Genomic DNA, 6,027 nt, shown 5'->3' on the forward strand with positions numbered 1-6,027 from the left:
ATTTCTTTCTTTTTACAAAACAAGAAAGCTATTCTACCAGAGGTTTTATACTCAAATCTAGAAGCAGCTACCTTAATCCCAGAGTAGATGAAGAAATAGGCCAACAGGTCCCCGGCAGCTGTTCATTTGAATTTTTTATTAATTTGTACCCCGTTATTATTCTCAAAATGGTTTAAATCATGTCATGGATTTGGATTCACTTCGACATAGCAGGATAATCTGTTTTTAAAATAAAGGAAAAAAATGGGCAAAAGAAAAATAGGATAAAAAGAGTTTAGTAGGACGAGGAATTATATCAGTGCAGATCATCTGATGTCACAAAGTCTCTTATGATTGTTGGAGTTGGGCCACTGTCTATAAACTTACTATCAGACATCAGAAAAAAGAAATTTGATCAGTTATATGATTCACGGTCTTCACAATATTAAAAACAAAAAAAACCCAGACACTTAAGGCATACAACCAATCCTGATACTAAAACTAAAGAGGAATTTTTTGTTTGATATGTGTAGTGAGAACTTTGTGTAATATAACCCACATTCTTATTCTGTTGCAGGGAGTTTTGTAAGATTGTCTCTGCGATAGGCACATCTGTCAGAATTCAATATGATGCATTCTAAAATGTGTAATTCCAAGATTGACTTGACCAAGAGGGAGAGCTGTGAGTTTCTAGATGATGGGATGGGTGTTTTCTAAGATGTCCTCCACAAATAGTATTTCTTTCAGCTGAGCCTTCATAGGTATTCACGTTGCAAGTAGCCGGAAAACAGCTGTATTCCGTTGCCAGTTGAGTTTAGGCGTTAGCAGCTGAGCTGTGGGTAGGATTGACATTCTCCCCTAAACACTGAGAAAACAAACAAGTAGAAGTCCCTGAGTGGAAAATCACAACTGAGGCACTTTATGGTGAGTTAAGGAATAAATAAGCAGGGCAAGGCTACGCTCAGAAAGTCATATTCGGACCATTCTAACAGAAACGAACCAACAAGAGGGCACACTGGACTCCATAAAGTATTACTGCAATACTTTTAGCCAGGAAATATGTAAAAATCAAATACTCCTAAAAGTACACCTTAAAATTCCTATGTATAGACAGTGGGAGGTTATCTTTGACATTTTTTCCTGAATTTTAATGAAAATATTTATGAAATGTGCCGCCTATCTCCAGGTTATTCAACAGAATGCATAACACATATATTAAACTTTTAGGTTAATTTTTAGGAAACTTGTAAAGAAAACTTATAATAGTGAAATTGATCTCAAAGATTACTGAGATTCCTTTCCTTATTTCTATTCTAAACTTTAGAAATATATAACTATATATGCAAATGTAGATGATTTGGAACGTTGGGTGGAAGAGGTGCCAATCCTAGAAGAAGTCACGAAATATATAAACATTCCTGACATCAATTTTCTTATCAATTTACTTAACCTCTTTCTTGAAAAACAAAGGTTGGATCCAAATATCTGTGATACATTAAAGATGGCCAAAAATTCTTTGCTTTTCCTCCCACTGAGTGGTAGAATCTAACGATCCTTCCTTTGAATCTCAGCTAGCCTTAGCTATTTAGTTGATGAACAAAATGCAAGGGACATGAATCTTACAGCCTCTGCCTTGGTATTTTGTAGTACCTGCTTTTAAAGCCCTGGGCTCCCTGTCAGTCCAACTACCCTGGGACCACCCTGCTGTGAGGAAGACCAAGGAGACCATGTGGAGAGATGAAGTGATGCTGGCCAATCCCCTGCTGTTCCAGCCAACTCAGCGCAGGAACCAAGTATGTGAATGAAGTTCTTGTGGACCCTCCAGACAAGACCCACTCCCTCTGGCCCCAGCTGATACTATGTAGAAAAAAAGGACTACCCAGCTGAACCCTGCCTGGATTCCTAGCTCACAAGAATCACATGATATAATAAAATGGTTCACTGTCTGGCTTACTTCACTTAGTGTGATAATCTCTGTGTACACCCACGTTGCTACAAATGGCATTATTTCATTCTTTTTATGGCTGAATAATATTCCATTGTATATATGTACCACATCTTCTTTATCCATTCATCTGTTGATGGGCATTTAGGTTGCTTCCATGTCTTGGCTATTGCAGATAGTGCTGCAGTGAACATTGAGGTGCATGTATCTTCTCCAGTTAGAGTTTTCTCCAGATATATGCCCACATCTTTATTCCCGCCCTGCAACTAGGTTCATCAGTACCATTTTTTCTTTTCTTTTTTTTTTTTTAGATTCCATGTATATGCGTTAGCACACAGTATTTGTTTTTCTCTTTCTGACTTACTTCACTCTGTATGACGGACTCTAGGTCCATCCACCTCACTACAAATAGCTCAATTTCATTTCTTTTTATGGCTGGGTAATATTCCATTGTATATATGTGCCACATCTTCTTTATCCATTCATCTGCTGATGGACACTTAGGTTGTTTCCATGTCTTGGCTATTGTAAATAGAGCTGCAATGAACATTTTGGTGCATGACTCTTTTTGAATTACGGTTTTCTCAGGGTATATACCCAGTATTGGGATTGCTGGGTCATATGGTAGTTCTATTTTTAACTTTTTAAGGAACCTCCATACTGTTCTCTATAGTGGCTGTACCAATTTACATTTCCACCAATAGTGTAGGAGGGTTCCTTCTTCTTCACACCCTGTCTAGTATTTATTATTTTTAGACTTTGATTATGGCCATTCTGACTGGTGTGAGGTGATATTGTACCTTTGATTTGCATTTCTCTAATAATTAGTGTTGTTGAGCATCTCTTCATGTGCCTTTTGGCCATCTGGATGTCTTCTTTGGAGAAATGTCTATTTAGGTCTTCTGTCCATTTTTTGATTGGGTTTTTTGTTTCTTTGATATTGAGCTATATAAGCTGTTTGTATATTTTGGAGATTAATCCCTTGTCAGTTGTATCACTTGCAAATATTTTCTCCCATTCTGTAAGTTGTCTTTTTGTTTTCTTTATGGTTTCCTTTGCTGTGCGAAAGCTTTTAAGTGTATCATATGATATAACTTATATATGGAATCTAAAAAACGTGGTACAAATGAACTTATTTACAAAACAGAAATAGACTCACAGACATAGTAAGCAAACTTATGGTTACCAAAGGGGAAAGGGGGTGGGGGGAGGGATAATTTAGGAGGTTGGGATTAACACATATACACACTACTATATATAAAATAGATAACCAACAAAGAGTATAGCACAGGGAACTAAACTATACTTAATATTTTGTAATAGACTATAAGTGAAAATAATCTGAAAAGGAATATATATATATTTTTATATATATATATATATAATGTTAAATCACTGTGCTGTACACCTGAAACTAACATGATATTGTAAATCAACTATACTTCAATTAAAAAATGAAATGAAAAATAATTTAAAAATTTTTTTTAATTTAAAAATACTAAAAAATAAAATGGCTCATATTTTAAGCCACTAATTTTGCGGCTAACAACAAAAGATAATTGGAACATCTGAATCACATGGTACATTGTACAGCATGACTGCTTCCCATATTTCATGAATCAGTTTATTCATTTGCACAATAAAAACTTCTTCAGCACTAGTGTTATGCCAGGAAGCTGGCTAGAGATAGGGATGCAAAATTGAGCCTGACATGATTCTCATCCTCAGGTAGCTTTCTCTCTGGTGGGACAAACAAACAACTAAGTTAATAGTTAGGGTTTAATGATATAAGCAGGGCCACACTCCAGGGGTATATTTGCATTGCAGCCTCTGCGAATGATGCCCACTGGAGCTGAACACACACAGCTATTCAAAAGACTACAGTGTGAATATTTCCCTAACGCTGGGTAGCATGGTGGCTCCGGGGATAAGCATTAGGCTAGAAGTATGCACAGAGTACTAGAGTAGCACAGAAAAGAGAAGGAAAATGATGGATTTACCTGGAGATTTTTAATTTTCACTATTAACACATAGGGAATTAATGAGCCTTGTGATATGTTATTGATTTAGATAATGTAGTTTAGGAATGGTAACATTTATCCTAATGTGTATAATACAGCGGGGCTTAAATAATTAATTTAGATTATTGCTATACACACATTTTCATACTCACTTTAACATACATGGAAACCTCTATCGCGTAATAAAATAAAAGAGAGCTTAAAAATTTGTTTGAAGAAAAATCTTGGAAAAAGTAAAATCATACTTTTATAGTGGTTGTTTTCATGATTCCAAGTGATCATTCTTAGTGAAAAATGTATTGAAAATGGGCAAAATATTACATTACACTAAATTGTGAAGAAAACCTGCTAAAAATTGAAGAGGTTGGTATCAGTTTGAATTCTGACAGATGAAAATAGCAATTCAATTGACTCAATTAGGGAGCTGGATTAATATCTGGTTGGTCAGGGCCTAGTTATTTTCAATGAGTTCATATATTATTCCTTCATTTATTTCTCCTCCCTCTCAATAAATATCAGGGGAGGGAAGAAAGATGGGCACCTTGTTAGTTTTTTAGTGTAAACCAACAAATGAAGAGTTCTAAGACTAGGTCTACAAGCTTATTCAAATATCTTAATATGACTTTAAAACAAAAATATTTGGAAGTGGATTGCAATATTTTTCCTTGTGATTATATTCATTTCAGTATTACTTTAATTCTAAGTGGTTAAACAAAGCATATTTGCAAATTTAAGAGAAGCCTCTGGGTCACATACTAAGGAAACCAAGAAATTCCTATCTTTCCTATTTTTTTTTTTTTTGAGATGAGAAGTTTATTCAGTTTATGTTTCAAGGCAATTATATAACTGTTTATTTTGGTTAGCATAATATTTTGTTGCACAATTAGTGCTATTAGCTTATACCACCTCTATACAATTTGTGGGGGGGGGTTGTTTGTTTTTAATTTTCAACTTTTTATACAATTTTGAAAGGTTACTTTCCATATTGGCTATATTGTCCATGCTGTACAATATGTCCTTGAACCTCTCTTATACCCAATAGTTTGTACCTCCCACTCCCCCACACCTATATTCCACCCCTCCCAACCTGGTAACCACTAATTTCTTCTCTATATCTGTGAGTCTGCTTCTATTTTGTTATATTCACTTGTTTGTTGTATTTTTTAGATTCCACATATAAGTGATATCATACAGTATTTGTCTTTCTCTGTCTGACTTATTTCACTTAGCATAATACCTCCCAAGTCCATTCATGTTGTTGCAAATGGCAAAATTTCATTCTTTTTTATGGCTGAATAACATCCCATTTTGTGTATATGTGTGTGTGTGTATATTTCACATCTTCTTTATCCATTTGTCTCTTGATGGACACTTAGGTTATTTCCATATCTTGGCAATTGTAAATAATGCTACTATTAACATTGGGGTGCATATATCTTTTTGAGTTTAGTATTTTTGTTTTCTTTTTCAAATATATAGCCAGGAGTGGCAATGCTGGGTCATACTGTAGTTCTATTTTTAGTTTTTTGAGGAACCTGCATACTGTTTCCACAGTGGCTGAACCAATTTATATTCCCACGTACAGTGTAGGAGGGTTCCCTTTTCTCCACATCCTCGCCAACGTTGGTTATTTGTGTTCTTTTTGATGATAGCCATTCAGACAGGTGTGAGATGACATCTCACTGTGGGTTTGATTTGCATTTCCCTGATGATTAGTGATGCTGAGCATCTTTTCATATGCCTGTTGACCATCGGCATTTCCTCTTTGGAAAAATGTCTATTCAATTCTTCTGCCCATTGCACAGCAAAGGAAACCACTGACAAAATGAAAAGAGCCTACTGAATGGAAGAAAATATTTGCAAATGATATGACTGAAAAGGGGTTAATATCCAACATATATAAAGACCTCATACAACTCAACATCAAAAAAACAATCTGATTAAAAAATGGGCAGGAGAAATTTTTTTTCATATTTTGCATAAAGCAACATTCCTTTAAGTCTTTTTCCTTAAAGTGAGTTGTTAATATTCATAATATATGGAGGAGCAGTAGTTTCACCAGTTGTCTATCTTATTCTACTG

The sequence above is a fragment of the Aethalodelphis obliquidens genome, unplaced genomic scaffold (assembly GCF_003676395.1).
Source record: "Aethalodelphis obliquidens isolate GAN/ISIS:26980383/991018 unplaced genomic scaffold, ASM367639v1 scaffold84, whole genome shotgun sequence".
Classification (NCBI taxonomy): domain Eukaryota; kingdom Metazoa; phylum Chordata; class Mammalia; order Artiodactyla; family Delphinidae; genus Aethalodelphis; species Aethalodelphis obliquidens.